Genomic DNA, 15,719 nt, shown 5'->3' on the forward strand with positions numbered 1-15,719 from the left:
ACATCTGTCTTCGCTATTCCTTTCACTGGTGCTACTGAGAAAAATAAAGGCTAAAAGAAAAAAGACCATGAAAACTGTTCATCATGAGACGTGTGGTGTGTATATCTCACCTTCCTTCTAACTACTTGGGCAACACTGTCCTAAAGAAATCAGAGAGAAAGAGTCTCCAAGTGGCAAAAACTATTAAAAAAATGAGGCAATAAGGGTAAAAATTGAGACAAGTGAATAGAGACAACAGAAGAAAAACTAAGCAAGACTGAAAATCAAGCAGGTAGAAATTTAAAGACACAACCTTCTTAGAAGTATCTACCTCCACCAGAACGCCCTTTCAAAAGCACTGTCTCAAACAGGCAATTTAAAAAGCAACAGTAAACTACTAACATCAAGAACTATTAAGTTCTCCTAAGAAACTAAAGGGAAGAGATAAAAAGAATACTCTCAACTCAGGAAACTAGAAGTTCTCCAATGAAGAAAGTACACTGAGTTTATAGATCTACAAATTATGTAAATAAATGAGGTGAGCAATACAATTATGTAGTAAAACCCAGAAAAACAAAGAAATTAAAAATTACGTCGGACAAAGCCCTACCTTACCACTAACATTCCTGGCACAAAGCCGGGTTCTCAGGGGCATTCCACTGAGTTCTAGCTGTCCTGCACCCCAGTTCGGGACACTGAGCTCTGCTTTTTCACTCTCACCGACTCCTCTTCTACTGTTCACATGCGACTCTTGTGGAATAAGATTTTTATATTCAAACCACCAGGCACTTAATACTGTCTGAGTTCCAGGAGGTTTATTCAGAGACTTCTAATTCAGACGGACACAGAAGCGGTTAGAAAAGGAATTTACACCCCTTCTTCAACTCCATTTCTGTGACTACTGCTACTACAACATACATTTTATGAGGCTGACATAATGAGGGGGAAAACACAAAAACAAAAACATAGTCTAGCCCATTTCTGAGGAGGACAACACGGTACTCACTTTGGGATAATCCAACTCAAAGAATGTTTCCAAGTTGTTGATGAGGTTAGGGTCCACCCCTTTCAGTGGTTTCAGAAGAGACACACCTGGGAGCTTGCTATATGGCTGTTTGTCCGTTGCCTTCTTGTTGAGGTGTAATCGGCTAAAAAGCAAAAGATATATACGTTATTTCTGGAGAACATATTAGTGCCAAATCTATGTATAGTATGTACAGAGTTGTCAATAAATTGCTAAGGTGGAAGTTAAAATATTTCTTAATTGATATCTTTCTAAAGGGGATCTGAAAACGAAGAAAAGCAGAACCTAGTAAGGTTCAAGTTTAGGAAAACCGGAATAAGCAGAAGGAATAGTCCAGTGAAGGCCAGACTAAAGACTATTGACTACTGCTGTACTCTCGGTGCCTAGAACTATGCTGGGCATAGAGCAAGACATTCAATAAATACCTGGTGAAAAAATGAAAGACAGCATTAGAGCCCACACATTAACTATCCTTCCTCCCACACTGCCATCAAACTGGCCAAAGAACTATAAAAACGGTGGAGGAAGCGGGGGGAAATCCCTATCTGCACTAGAAAAATACAGAAGAATAACCAGAAAAATTTGAGAAATTTCCTTTACAAACGGCCCAGATAACACATAACTGAAAGAAGTACGAAGCCTCGTGCATGGCAAGCAAGAAAATGGGATAACTAGTAAACTCCCACTATTCACAAGTTCCAAATGGCAGGGGTGGAACAGGGGGAAGCTGAACGTGAGAAAAAAGAAATCTCAATGATGAGAAAATTGTCTATGAATGACACTGGAAAATATACCAGTGCCAGCAACTCACAGATAAGTTTGCCAAGGTTCTCAGTGCTGGTCCACACCAAGAGTGCTGCACGCACAGGGCTTAAGAGGGAAGTCATGCCAGTGAGGGAAGAGACAATGTAACCCAGTTAATCTCAGGCTGCTGACACCATAAAGAGATGAGATGCCTTCAGCAGAGTAGTGAAGTTTCTAAAGGAAATCACCAAAGGCTTCCTTCCCCCTTCTCGTAAGCATCTCCAAGCACTCAAAAGAGGCCAGAACAAACATGGGACATCTGCAAGATATCTTAAGACACAAGTTCTTTCACATTTCAACACATCTGAACTCAATGGCATCTTACCATTGCTGGCAGCCAGATGACAGTCCTGACTTAGCAGCATGAAAACCAACCAATGAGACCTTCTAGAAGATGAAGAAAACACCAGCATCAATACACTATTAATCTATGAATGACTTCTGAAGTACACCAGTACTATCACCCAGAGCAGTCAGCCACAGGCTCACTCCTAGCTAATTAAGGCAGAGCAGTAAACAATGTTTCAGGTAAGGCTGTACAAACATCTTTATAGAAAGAAAACAGGTTACCCACAATAGAAAACAATTTTAAACCAACAAGAAATTTAAAAGACAGTGTATCAATTTCCAATCAACATGCCAAAAGCCAGAAAACAACGGAGCACCATCTACAGCAGTGCTGCTCAGTGTGGTCCAGTCCACGAGCTGCTTTATACTTGTCAGTGATGAGAAGAAACCGAGAGAAAATGCTGCGAAGTTTTAATAGCCATTTAATATTGCCACGATATCTGGGCGCATGACCAGTAATTTATTTTTATTGTAGTTTACCACAGTATTAGTCCATGATGGATTGGAAAATTTTAAAGGACTGATCCTTTGTCACAGATAGGTTGGAATACACTGATCTACAGAGTTTATCTAGAAGGCTGGACAGAGATTAAACCACGATCTAAAATTCATATAACCACAAAAATGACCACTATTCCATTTCTAACAAAAGAGCAGACTAGATGTCTAGAGAAACCCACCGAGTACAGTACTTCAAGATTATATACTTGATTGAACAGGTAATATAACCACATGATTCACATCATAAAATATATTAAGATGTTCATTAATATATTGTCTCCCTGTCCCCCATTCCGCCTCATTCCTATCACCACCTCCCCAGCATGATTAGAGTCTTATCTACTCTTCTAGAGATTTTTTAAAATGCATGTATACAAACCAAAACATATACATACATGTATAGAAATCCTTACATAATGTTTATAAGTTTATCCCCTCCTTTTTAATATAAGTGCACTAAAAGCATGTTTTTAAATACACAATTGAACTGTTAGGAAAATAAACGAAAGCCTCCCAGGACAGAAATGAGGAGAAATCTCTGAGTGAGTGAGTGCTGGAGACACTGCTTGCCCTGGGGCCATCTGTCGGCCCTGATGACCTAGAGATGGTGACAAACCTGAGACAAGAATCATAGAAAATCTGTTCATAGAACCTTTTATAAATATGGAATCGCTGAAGGGCAAAGTAGGAAATCCTGGCCCACAGAGGGAAGATGGGGATGCTGCCTATCTTGGATTCATCACGAGTAAAGGAAATAAAAGGAAAAATTCTCTCTGGAGAACACCTAATCACATGCGTTTGGAACCCAGAAAGCAAACTACCTGTGTTGGTTGAACAAATCCCAAGAGATAGAATGACAGAGACCATCATATGTGACCACAAATATATGAAAAGAACAACACAATGTCTAGAAATGAAAATTATGATCACTGATATTAGGAACTCAACAGACAGGTAAAACAAAAGGTTGTGTATACACAGTTTTTAAGAGAGAACTGGAGAACTGGAACCAGATTTGAAGAAATTATCCAGAATGCAGCACAAAGAGGAGGAGAGGCAAAGACACTGAAATCATGAAAGAGTCTGAGACATGGAGGACAGAATAAAAGGCCTAAAATCCCAGAAATTTTTATTTCTTGGTCTTGTTGCGTGATCACTACGTGCTATTAAACTCTATCGAAACATGCACGTGAGGCGATGACCAATCTCAGAGAAACCCGGCTCACAGACACACTGCATTTGGCAAGGCTTTAGATTAAAAACAAGGATAATTTAAACAGTGCTAAATAGTCAGGTGCTGATCTTATTTCTCCCTTCTTCCACCTCTTTATTAAGACGTTTTACTTTAAATGCTAATACGGCGATGCCTCCCTATGCTTTGAAGAGCTTTTCACACCAAGAATGCAGTACTTTATCAAAGACTCTGTGACTCGCCAACAACAATGACGCCCTCTCCAGGTTTATGGTGAAGAGAACTGATCACAGAACCCCTCACTGGTAGCTCAAAAGTGGCCTCAGTGGTAGAATCCTCCAAGTGGCCTGGTTTTATGAGTGGCTCTGACAGGGTCCTAACACGGTGGTTTCAAGCCATGGTTTCTGCATTACCTAGATGGCGTGAACTTGAGCTGACTGCACCCACATGTTGCACAGGATTCCTGGTGGGTGCCCATTTCTACCCGTAGCCTAGACCATGTGTTTTGCTTTCTTCCAGGATCCTGGGTATAGAAGTTTCTCAGTTTCAGGTTCTATACTGGGAATCCAGTTCAAACTTCCTATCAAGCGTTTGGCTTATGGCCCTGACCTTTTGGGGGAAAGGGGACCGGGAGAGCACCTTTAATACCGGATGCATTACATACATATAGTAAAGTTACATATAAGTATAGAGCTCAACGAATTTTCTCAAAAATGAAACATCCATGTAACCAGTACCCAGATGAAGAAACAAGAGTGTCACCAGAACCCAAGGACCCCTTCATGTCCCCTTCTTCCATCTACTCCCCTCAAGGGTAACCACCACCCTGACTTCTAACACCACAGGCTAATTTTGCCAGCTTTAAAATTGTATCTAAATGGAATCCTATAGGACGTACTCCTTCGGGCCCGGTTTCTTTTACTTCACATCATGTTTGTGAGATTCACCTTGGTGGTTACACTGAGTTATAGTTCATTTACTCTCATTACAGCAGAGTATTCCTTGTATTAACAGACCACACTTTATCTACTTTCTGTTGATAGACATTTGGGTCGTTTCCAGGGTTTGGCCACTACAAAGAGTGTGCAGTCTTGTCTCTGTCCTTATGTAAGTATCAAAAAAAACCCTGGCGTCCCTCCTCCCCTCCCACAGGACTGCAACTTTTGGACAAGATGAAGAGACAGAGACTGGATTTACTCTCACATCTGAAACGATTTTAAAAAAATCATACACACATATATGCCTTACTGTTGAATTGTATGCCCAAAACTTATGCCTTACTGTTGAATTGTATGCCCAAAAGTTACTGGATTTCATTAACCAATATCACCAGAATAAAAAAAAAAAATCATACAAAATATAGGAAATGATGTTTTTTAAGATATTGGACATCAGGTAAAGAGGTACACTGATTCCTGGGACTCGGAAAAGAAATAAGTTGAGCCCTTCAACTGCCCCAGGTTACTGCTTTGAGACAACTTCCAGGCCATGGCATAGGGAAGAGAAACCCAGGCAGAACCCAGGAGGATCTCTCCTGAATTGAAGAGACGGAGTTGACAGTCCAGAAATATAAAAATATCCAGCACCCAGCAAAAGAAAATGGAGAATGTCTGGCACCTAATAAAAATTTACCAGGCAGGCAAAGAACCAGGACAATATAACCAATGATGTGTGTGTATGGGGGGGAGGGGGTGTCGATAATTAGAAAACCACCAAGAACTGTCACCGGGATTGACAGTAGATAAGCCTAACTTTGCACTCCCTCTTCATTTCTGGGACCTGGAGATCTTCCTTTCTTATTTTTAGCGCCCCCCACCCCCCGTGTGTGTGTGTGTCTATCTGTGTGTGTGTGTAACCATTAGAGCATTTCTATGTGTTTAGACTAGGAGAAGTGATTCTCACATGTGCACAGGCCACCTCTGGTTCAGCAACAACTTCTGTACAAGTCTCTGTAAATGCACTGTGATACAGACTATAATAAAACTATGTTTAGACCACTTTGTGAGTGAAGAAATTGAAGACTCTAACTTCTCCTGAGAGGTGGTCCTTTAAGAATTTCATACTCCAAGTCTGGTCCACTGACCAGGAGCATTAACATCAGCTGAAAGCTTGCTAGAAATTCAGAATCTGTGTTTTTAACAAGATCTCCAGGTGATTCATAGGCACGTTCGAGCTTGAGAAGCACTGCTTTAAGACTCTCCTGGGCTATAAACCCTTCCTCGACTTCACTGACAAGGCTGAAAAGGCTGTAGTTCATCCCACAGGCAAGAGATAACCATGAAATACCATAAGGAAGGAACAATGATCATTTCTGTATTTACAGAAGTTAAGAAAATAAAGTAGAAGCAAGGGAGATGGAAGGCGAAGGAAAATATTATAAAAGCCCAAAAGAAAAAGACAGGTGCACAAATAAAGAGCAGAAAGTAGCGAAGGAAATGAAGAGAGAAAGTAAGAATTCAGAATTCATGGGGCTTGGCCGGTGAGCAATGAGGAAGGTGGAGAATGAGAAGTGCACATGGATGACTCCCAGGCTCGGGTGTAGGAAACCAGTGGTGTCATTCATAAAATCTGGGCCCAAGAGATGGGAGAGAGCGATGAGCACTGTTTCGAACACACTAATTTTAAAGTTACTCTTAAGACTACAAGTGGACACTACTGTTTTTCAACATTTAGTACATGTAACGTCCTATGAATGTGTATTTTTATAAACATCTCAAAATGATTCTGGTGCAGTGAATCACACTTGAAGACACACTACAGTAGACTATAATTTCCCAAGGCCAAGCAAAACAATGGTACATAATATGTTCCTAATTTTTTAAAAAATGCTGAGTAAATGAAGAGTAAATAAATAGTTAGATATATAGAGCTTAGAAGGTATGGTTAGTCTAGAGATAAATATACGGGAGCCATCCACAGTTTGATAAATACATAATCTCTCCCATGTAGAACATGCCATCAGCAGGTGGCCACAAATCAATATAACTAATATCACAGAACCAGTAATGCATGAAGGGACACTAAGAGTGAGTGAGTGACAGAGAAGTAGAAAGACAGCCAGGAAGAAAGTAAAGTCACAGAAGGGTTTATTTGGCTAGGCTGTTTTCTTTTTGAAAGGGTTCAAGAAAGAATGACAATGAACGTTGTGAAGAGGTCAACACAAGAACTGAGATGTCCACTAGTCTGAAATATCCACTGGTCTGTGTCCTTGGTGACCTCAGAGCACTCTGGGTAGGGGTATATAGATTTTAAAAAAAGGTTAAAAGGTACATGAATGGGAGGTGAGATGTGATAACAGTGAATAAACAAACACTAGCTTTTCCTGAAACCTGACGGTGAGTAAAAGGGCCGAAGACTGACTAGATGGAGAAGGGCTTTTCAGTTTAATTTTTAATTATTTTTTACTTTTAATACTTGAGTATACATGGTAAGGAGAAAAAACTTGTGAAAGGGTAAAGAAAAAGAAAATAAAAAGTAATTAATGACATGTTAGGATCCACCGTGTAAAGTAGGAATTACAGTAATCTGACAATCATGAGGGTAGAATGGTGAGGGTCTGCCAGTAATGGGTGACAGAGCTAAATTTAGAAACAAAGTACTGCCAGATAGCACTGTGGGCTTAGCTGAGATCTGAGACCATGAATGTGTAGCAGTACTAATCCACATGGCTGTGTGATGACCCTCTACAGGACTTTGAAAGTTGAGAAGCTATAAATTATGATGGGTTCAGGATAACAGGGCAGACTGATATGAGGGAAGGCCAGGGGCAAGATAATGAAGTGATGAACTGTGAGTTCTGGGTTAGATGGAGAAATGGAGCCAAGAGGTAGAAAGTAGAGGTCACAACTGTGGATAAATACCACAGGGAAGTTGTTCTCAACTTTGACTGCACATGAAAATCACTTGAGGAGTTAAAAAAAAAAAAAAAAATCCTGATGCCCAGACCACTTAAATCGAAATCTCCAGGGCTGAGACCCAGGCAGCCGTCTTTTTAGAAAAATCCCTCTCAGTGATTCCAAAGTACAGTCAAAGTTGCAAATATTGGGCCTAAGAAGACTAGATTACTGTAAGAAGAGGAATGAGGTGGAAACTCTTAGAAAGATCAGCAGTTATGGATGGGATGGCTTGAAAACCAGAAGCCTGTGAAGGAGCTATATCTATACAAGTGGCGTGAGGATGCGGAAGAGAACAAGCAAGGCTCTCTCCACAGAAATCTAAATGTTGCCAATGATCAGTAATTTAAGATTCACAGCAACTGGAGAAATTCCCATACAGATACCCTATTCCAATGGATTACTTCTGGGATTATTTTGAGGTTGTCGTTGGCAGTATATATAGCATGCTGGTTTAAGAGCCTGGGCCGGAGGTAGACTGTCTGGATTTCTATATCAGCTTCACAGCTGTGTTATCCTTAGCCAAGTTACTTCTTTATCTAATGTTTTTCTTTTTTTTTTTTAAGTGTGAATAATAGTACCTACATTATGAAGTAGTTGTGAGAAATAGATGACATTCAGCCACAAAATAAACATTCAATAATAGCTATTATTGGCAATTTTAAAAACTCAGCTAATTTTAAGGACTTTTCCCACCAAATATAACTTCTCTGAATTACCATAGTTCTGATAAGAGATTTAGAGATGTTGAACACTGACGACACCCATACGCCAAAATGGAAGAACTAGAAATCCATACATTTAAAGATTCATACATATTTCAATATTAGGTCATCATGTTGGTTTTTCACAAAAAAAGAACCAACTCTCATGTATTAAGAAAAATCTAAAGAGGAAAAGGAGAATCATCAAAAGCCCCAAATCACAGTAAAAATGGTCAAAACATGATATAAAACATTTAATACAAAGTTTAAATTATATCCAATATTTAGGATAAAATTATTTTCAAAGTTAAAATCACACCCAATATTTAGGAACCAATTTTACGGACATCATCCAAAATGTAAAAACAATGCAAGTATGACCATGAGGAACATTAAATACCACAAATTATCATCCGCCGAAAATGACCTGTTACTGTTTTTTAGTTGAGCTCCCCTTTTAAACTATGAGATGAGTTCTCAGTTGGGCAAAGCCACCACATAATCCTGGCTTCTCTTAATTCCTCTATCTTCAGAGCCTGATTCAAAATGTTAGATTCTGTAGCCACTTGGCCCAGCTGGAGTGAAAGGTTGCCACCCTCAGCTGAGAGACAAAGGTAAAATAATTTCCACAGGTCAATGTACAAAGTAATAGATGCAATGTACAAAGTAACTACTGGTTACTATGTAATCCAAACAATACTACATTCTGGAATGAAGGTGTTTTGAGGAACTCTAGGAAAGACTTTATTCTGTTTTGTTGACCATTGAATCACCACACCCAGCACAGTCCCCAGAGCAAATATGACAAGGTGGCCTTCCCAGGCCACTCTTGCCAGAGGGGCCCTGCCCCACAACTCCAACACTTGGAGCTCTCAATCAACGGCAGCACGTCTCAGGCATCAGGACCAGCAGAGCCATAATTTGGAATTTTAATATTGTTAGTTCTCTTGGAATAGAATCTGCCCACCTAACATGTACCTCCATTTGATCTTCAGAAATTTGATTTTGTTACATTTTCAGGAACACTCTGAGTATAAAAGGAACGGACCTCCTATATGGCTAGTCGATGGTTTTGATTTGTTTCATTTTTAAAGAATAAAATGATCCCAAAATGTAAGTGAGCAATTTCAGGAAGATAGAAAACACAGTCAAATTTCAATGTGTCCTTTTCCTGGGAAATTATTTCTAAATTAAACTTTAAATTAGGAGCTAGAGTCACTCTGTGGGAAAACACAAATCCCATCCATATAATTAAGGCATGTCACCCCCATGCACAGGGAGGGGGAGGTGATCACAGCATGCTGCTGCAGGGCCGTCCCTGCCAGCAGCAGGGATGGGGAACAGGACTGCATCCGGGGTGCCTTCTCAGAGCAGCAAGTCCAAAAGGTCACAAGGGATGAATCACAGGCAAAAGAGAGAGGCCTTGAGGGTCCCGTCTTCTGTTGTGACCTTGAGGAACATCTATTTGGGGAACATTTCAAAGACCTCCAAGTGATGGTAAGAAATATCCAGGGCTTCTGCTGGGCTTCAGAGCTGCTTCGGCTTGATGAATCCTAATTGCCTCTCTGCATAAGGGTTTTCAACTTTTGAACTGATGGGGTGGTCTTATTTTTCCTAGCTGATTTTTTATTGTCTAACATCTCAATCTCTAAAATTCTTAGTCTTCTTCATCATTTCAGCTTATTGCTTTATCCTTCTCTGTTCCGCCCCAAACTCACTCACTCAGTTTAATGGCTTGTACCATTTTAAAATGTATTCTAATTGAGTTTTGAGCAGGAGGGAAGCCTGGTATGAAGGGAAACTTCTTAGAGAGAGGACGGGCTGTGCTCTTCCCATTTAGTCAGAGGAGCAGCAACCTAATACCATGCTGCTCCTCCTAGAAGTGAGAAACAAGAATCTCCCTCCCGGCTTCTGAGGGAGAATATGGATTCCTTGAGGGCAAAGTTCACCTTGCTAACAGCCCCAGATTGTGCTGTCTTTATGTTTCTTCTGTGTGATTCAGTTGAAGCAATTTATCTGACTCCAGGAATTTCTCTCTGCTGCATGCTACCAAGCTTGTTAATATTTCATGTAAAAGGAGGCTGACTGCTATATCAGCAGGTCCCCTACTTCCTATAGTCCATGCCAACAATTTCCAATGATTAAAGGCTTCATTTGTTACTTATAACTGTGCCCTCGGAGACTGTAACTGTGTTTATGATCACTGTGTGTCATGTTATTTTGATACAGTACTTATCTTTTCAAAAATGGTATTTCATCAAGAGGGGATTCATCAGCAATACAAAGCACCTGCACACACAAGATGCCCCAGAGAGCACACAATAACCAACAGTGAGTTAAATTTATTGGAAAACACAAACTATATCCACTGGACAACAGAATTATATACTACACAATACAAAAGATTCCATCACCATAGAAAACAAATAGATCTTTACTAATTTTGCTCCTTTCCCCAAAAAAAACACCTCAACTCACCAACTCTTAGGTGATAATAGTTAGACCTGGTGAATGGAAAATAGAGTGTGGCATTTTGCTACTAGCAATTAAGAAAGGCACCCAGATGATATGGTCTTAGTAGATAATGCACAAAAAATACAAGAGACCCTCAAATGTACCATAAAGTCAAAATCCACTCTTTTCAAATCAAAAGGAAACTAATGGGACTATCCTAATTCTCTTCTACACAATTCCCCAAAGCTGAACGTAATGTTTAAATTAAACTATTTTGTGAATAAAATTAAATTCTGTGGATGGAGAAAAAGTTGAGGGAACTTGTTATGATTTGCACGTCAACTAACTGAAGATAGCATGGGACTCTGCATTCCTCAAAGCACAGATCCAAGTGTAAAGATTATGAATAGCAAGACAGGCATTCCCTCTGGAAAACGTTGGGGGAGAGAGAGTCACATTTGTAGGTAAACATGATATTGATAGAGCTGCTATTTTAACCAGCAATTAGAAATAGTGAGAAAAAAAGGTTACCTTTGGTCCCACAAAGTTCATTAAAGTCCACAGCTCTTGAAAGCATCCCAAATTCTGGCCATCTACCTCAAATCACAATTGCCAAATGATACTGAATTAATGAATGAGCAAAAATCCACCATTACTACTGGAAAAAATTCAAAGATCATTTATTCGACAAATAATAATTGCGTATCTAGTAGACATTGGAGACCAACGGTAAATAAGACAACATCCCTACTCTCAAAAGCTTACAACCTAATTGGAAAAAGTGAAAACTGAACACACATTTACAATTTAGATGGGTAAAATCAAGGTACTATGAAAGGACATAAGAGGGGATGCCTACCCCAGTAAGGAGCTAAAGTCTAAAATTACTTGATGGAGTCGGAGTTAAACAAAAAGGAGGGAAGGGAAGGAGAGTAGGAGAGGGAGGGAAAAGAAAAAAAGAAAGGAAAGAGAATTCTAAAGAAAGTACACTGCATAGTCAAAGGAATGCCAGTAATTCAATGTTGCTGAAGATGCAGGTACAAGGGATGGCTCTTGAAGAACTATACGGATGTTGTTAGAGAGTTTGAATTTTACCCTGAAGGCAATGGGGAACCATGGTAAGATTTTAAGCACATGATTTAAGATTAGAGCTCCAGCAGGATAAGGCTGTAGACAAAGATACCAGTGAGAAGAGATAGTTTCAATAATCTCGGGTAGAGATAAAGTATAGGAAATGATGTTGAAAAAGGAAAGGGATGATGAATCTACAACCGTCACTGAATATTAACACTGAATTACAATTTTCATTTTGCTTTTTAAGGCTATCACATTATAATCCAATTCAGTATCTTCTCAGGCTCAGGTTAAAGGGGCTCAATTGGCCCCATTCATGCACCAAAAGGTGGTCCTGGCAGCAACGACCTGCACTGATCAACATTTGACCAAAGTCCAAGTGCATCCTCAGAACTAAAGAAAGACAAGAAGCTCTCAATTTACATTCCACTAAGGCTCAGAACACCAATGTATTAATGAATTTAAGGCAAAAACCATGCTATCTAAAAATGATATTCAAAATTTATAATTAATTTCTGACAGGTAGTGTATCAGTTATGTTCATATTACGAGTGTTTAAATTCCATTCAAAAGCTATGCAGCAGGTATAAAAATTGTTATACTAGAAAAGTCAGAAAAAGCAGAATTAACTTGAAAAAAAAAAATCTCCAGGAAAAGGATCTCTGGTTTACAAGAGAGTAGTTAATATTTACAGGCCTGGCACCCCGAGTCAATGAACAGAAAAGATAAAGCCTAATACTAAACATTAGGACATTATGTACAGAAGGGGAAATTGTGATAATCTGAAGAGGAGAGGAATGGGGAAGAGAAAGAGAAGAAAAAGAATGGAGATGGAGGAGAAAAAGGCAAGGTGTCATGTTTAGATTCCCTTATCATCCAGCAATACGGCTCTTATAGGCTAAAAACAGGAAGAAAACAACTGGTTCCAGGCTCTGATATGATGTCACTGCAGCCCTCCGCTATCAAACCACACTAGTTCTCAAAAAAGAAAAACTCAGAAAGATCTCTTAACCAACTCTGCCTACTGAGGCCATAATTATTAGTTATTTTTAGGAAATAGAAATCTTGGGAATAAGAGCCTTGAATTTCAAATGCTCTAATCTGAATATTACCTTTAACATTATAGGCAGAAATCTTACAAATGTCTACCATCGAAAATGTGTAATGAAATGACTAAGCATCAGTTCAATATTAAAATTGGAAAGGTGTGCTCACTTAGGCTGCACATATACTAAAATTGGAAAGGAGCAAAGCAGCATGTAGAGACACCAACGAATATAGTTTCAAAATATTGAAAATAATCTAGTTTATAAATTACCTCATTTAAAAAATATTCCAGGCTTATAGCAATTATAAGACATTTGTGATATCAGAACAAATAATTTCATGGAATAAGAATTGTTCATTGGATTAATCATATTCAGCTCCATTTTTAAATAGAGGCCAATACTCAGCTCTTGACCTCATTTATTTATTTATTTTTTAGGTGAAGTAACCCTTGGTTGACCTCACAGATTGCAAGGACCTTGTCAGCTTACAATCCCTTATTTTTTAGGCCTACAGCACCTAGTCTTCCTAGGTGGTCTCCCATCCAAGTACTAACAAGGCCCGACCCTGCTTAGCTTCTGAGATCACACGGGATCGGGCTTGTTCAGGGTAGCATGGCCACAGACTTCATCTCATTTTAAGAAGATACAATACGACAGAGCATTGAATCTAAATTAACTACATACCATTACACAGTGCATTTTTTAAAATATAACCAATTGTTTTCTTTAATGTTTTTTAAGTTTGTCTCAGCGATTTCACTACAATATTTGCATGACTTAAACATTTTTTTTTTTTAACAATTAGGAGCCCACAGATTCTGCATCTGAAAACCAGACATGGAGCCATCTGAGTTTTTGAAAACAGGCTCCATTTCCACGAGTTTCAAAGAAAGAGGGTACTGATACCTGTTTACTTCAACTTATTTACACTTTACCTTATTTCAAGAGGATTTTAGAAGACATAGAACATATGTTCAGAAAATATATTCTTCAATAAAATACAGAATGCTCAGCACAGTATTTTAACCAAAATGTTGTTGCCAACGTTCTTTAACTTTGCTTGTCAAAATGTTGAGATATCAAATTTGCAATTTTACTAAAGAGTAGAAAGAGAGAGAAAAAAACTTAGTTCTCTGCTTAAAAATATCTCAAATTAACTTTGGAAGTATCTTTCCTTCAGTAAGAAAGGAAGCAAATCAAACATGTAAATAATTTTGAAGGTGAGACCAGAAGGAACTTACCAAAAAGAAAAAGGTAAAATAATTGATACATCAATTAAGCTGATTATTTGCTTTATGTTCAGTTATCCATTTCAGAAAGGTATTCATAAGATTCCTTTATTTAGCTAGTCATTATAATCTGTTATAAACTAATTGCATTTTCTTTATTTCCACATAACTTTATAGGATCCTGTTACTGTCAATAAAAAAAGTAACTCTGTGGGGTATTAGAAAATAAATACATAGTCTCTCTACAGTATTTCGACTTAGCTAAATGTTAGTATTATTCTCAAAAACTAGAAGTATTTTAAGAAAACTGCAGTTCAGCACAAAGTAAATAACTTAAAACGATTCAGGAGCTGTCTTAAGTCTAAACACTCCTTGATGGTTACTTAGAGTATTTGGCTACATCACCAGTGTTAATTTTAATTAAAGAAGTGTGACCTCATCGTTATGTATACATAAAATAGACAAAAACGAATATTTCATGGTCCTATGCTGAAAGAAGTCAATTTTCTCCAAATTGAGCCATGCGTTTAACAATTCCAGTTTAAAAACAAGATTCTAAAAGTTCATCTTTAAGTAAAAATGTGTAAAAAGTCAAAAAAGTTTGCAGATGTATAATGAGGGGCTTGCCTCACTGGTAATAAAACTTCTAATTAAAACAGTGGACGATGTCTGGTATAAGAATACATCGATGAAAGAGCACTGGGAGCCTTGAAATAAAACCCCCAACTACACAGAAAAATTTAGTCTATCATAAATACAGTATTTCAAAACTGCAGAATAATTAAATAATCATTCAACGAATGATCCTGGAAAAAGTGTCTAAATATTTAAATGAAGCTAAAATGAAGGCTTTAGATCTCATTATAAAACAAAACGAAATATTGAATACATTAAAGAGTAAAATGTAAAGAAAGAAAAAAAAGAAGAAACTAAGAAAACTCAAAATACTAAAAAAACAAATGGGAAAAATTATATCACAAAAAAAATCTTTATATCAAAAAGATCAATGCAGCAATAGATTACAACACAGGCAAAGGATTATAAATATGTAACTTACAACTAGATGTAATTAACATATAAATGTGCTCAATGGAACTAGTAATTAAAGCAAAAACAAAAGCAAACAGTAAAAAGCCTGATACTTATTAAGGAAAAAATGGGGACTATTTTTACAGGGTTACTAGGGCTATGAACAGATACAAGTTTGCTATAGAGCAATATGTATCAAAGTTTAAAATGTGCACCACTTCCTGCAGAATAATAACTCAGAAATGTAAACTAAAGAGGTCATCTCTCAAAAATTTATGCAAATGAATTCATCGGTGTTGTCTGTAATCTTGAAATACTGGGAACAACCTAAATACCATCAAAACCAACAAATAAATATTAGTATGTCATATATGAAAATGCCATGCATCTATTAAAAATGATGCAGAGATCATACACTTATTAACATGAAAAAAAAAAA

General features: G+C 38.0%; 1 protein-coding gene and 1 pseudogene across 1 annotated transcript in view; both read right to left on the reverse strand.

Annotated features, from left to right (window-relative positions):
* Positions 1 to 1,146, reverse strand: part of UGCG (UDP-glucose ceramide glucosyltransferase) — a 12,638-nt gene extending 11,492 nt beyond the window's left edge. Inside the window, exon 1 of the mRNA XM_023525168.1 lies at positions 986 to 1,146. The gene's annotated coding sequence lies outside the window, so the exon portion shown is untranslated. The remainder of the gene's footprint in view (positions 1 to 985) is intronic.
* Positions 1,147 to 13,527: 12,381 nt separating this feature from the next.
* On the reverse strand, positions 13,528 to 13,646 carry LOC111733186 (annotated as a pseudogene).
* Between the last annotated feature and the right edge of the window lie 2,073 nt (positions 13,647 to 15,719).

Source organism: Pteropus vampyrus, unplaced genomic scaffold (assembly GCF_000151845.1).
Source record: "Pteropus vampyrus isolate Shadow unplaced genomic scaffold, Pvam_2.0 Scaffold535, whole genome shotgun sequence".
Taxonomy (NCBI): Eukaryota; Metazoa; Chordata; class Mammalia; order Chiroptera; family Pteropodidae; genus Pteropus; species Pteropus vampyrus.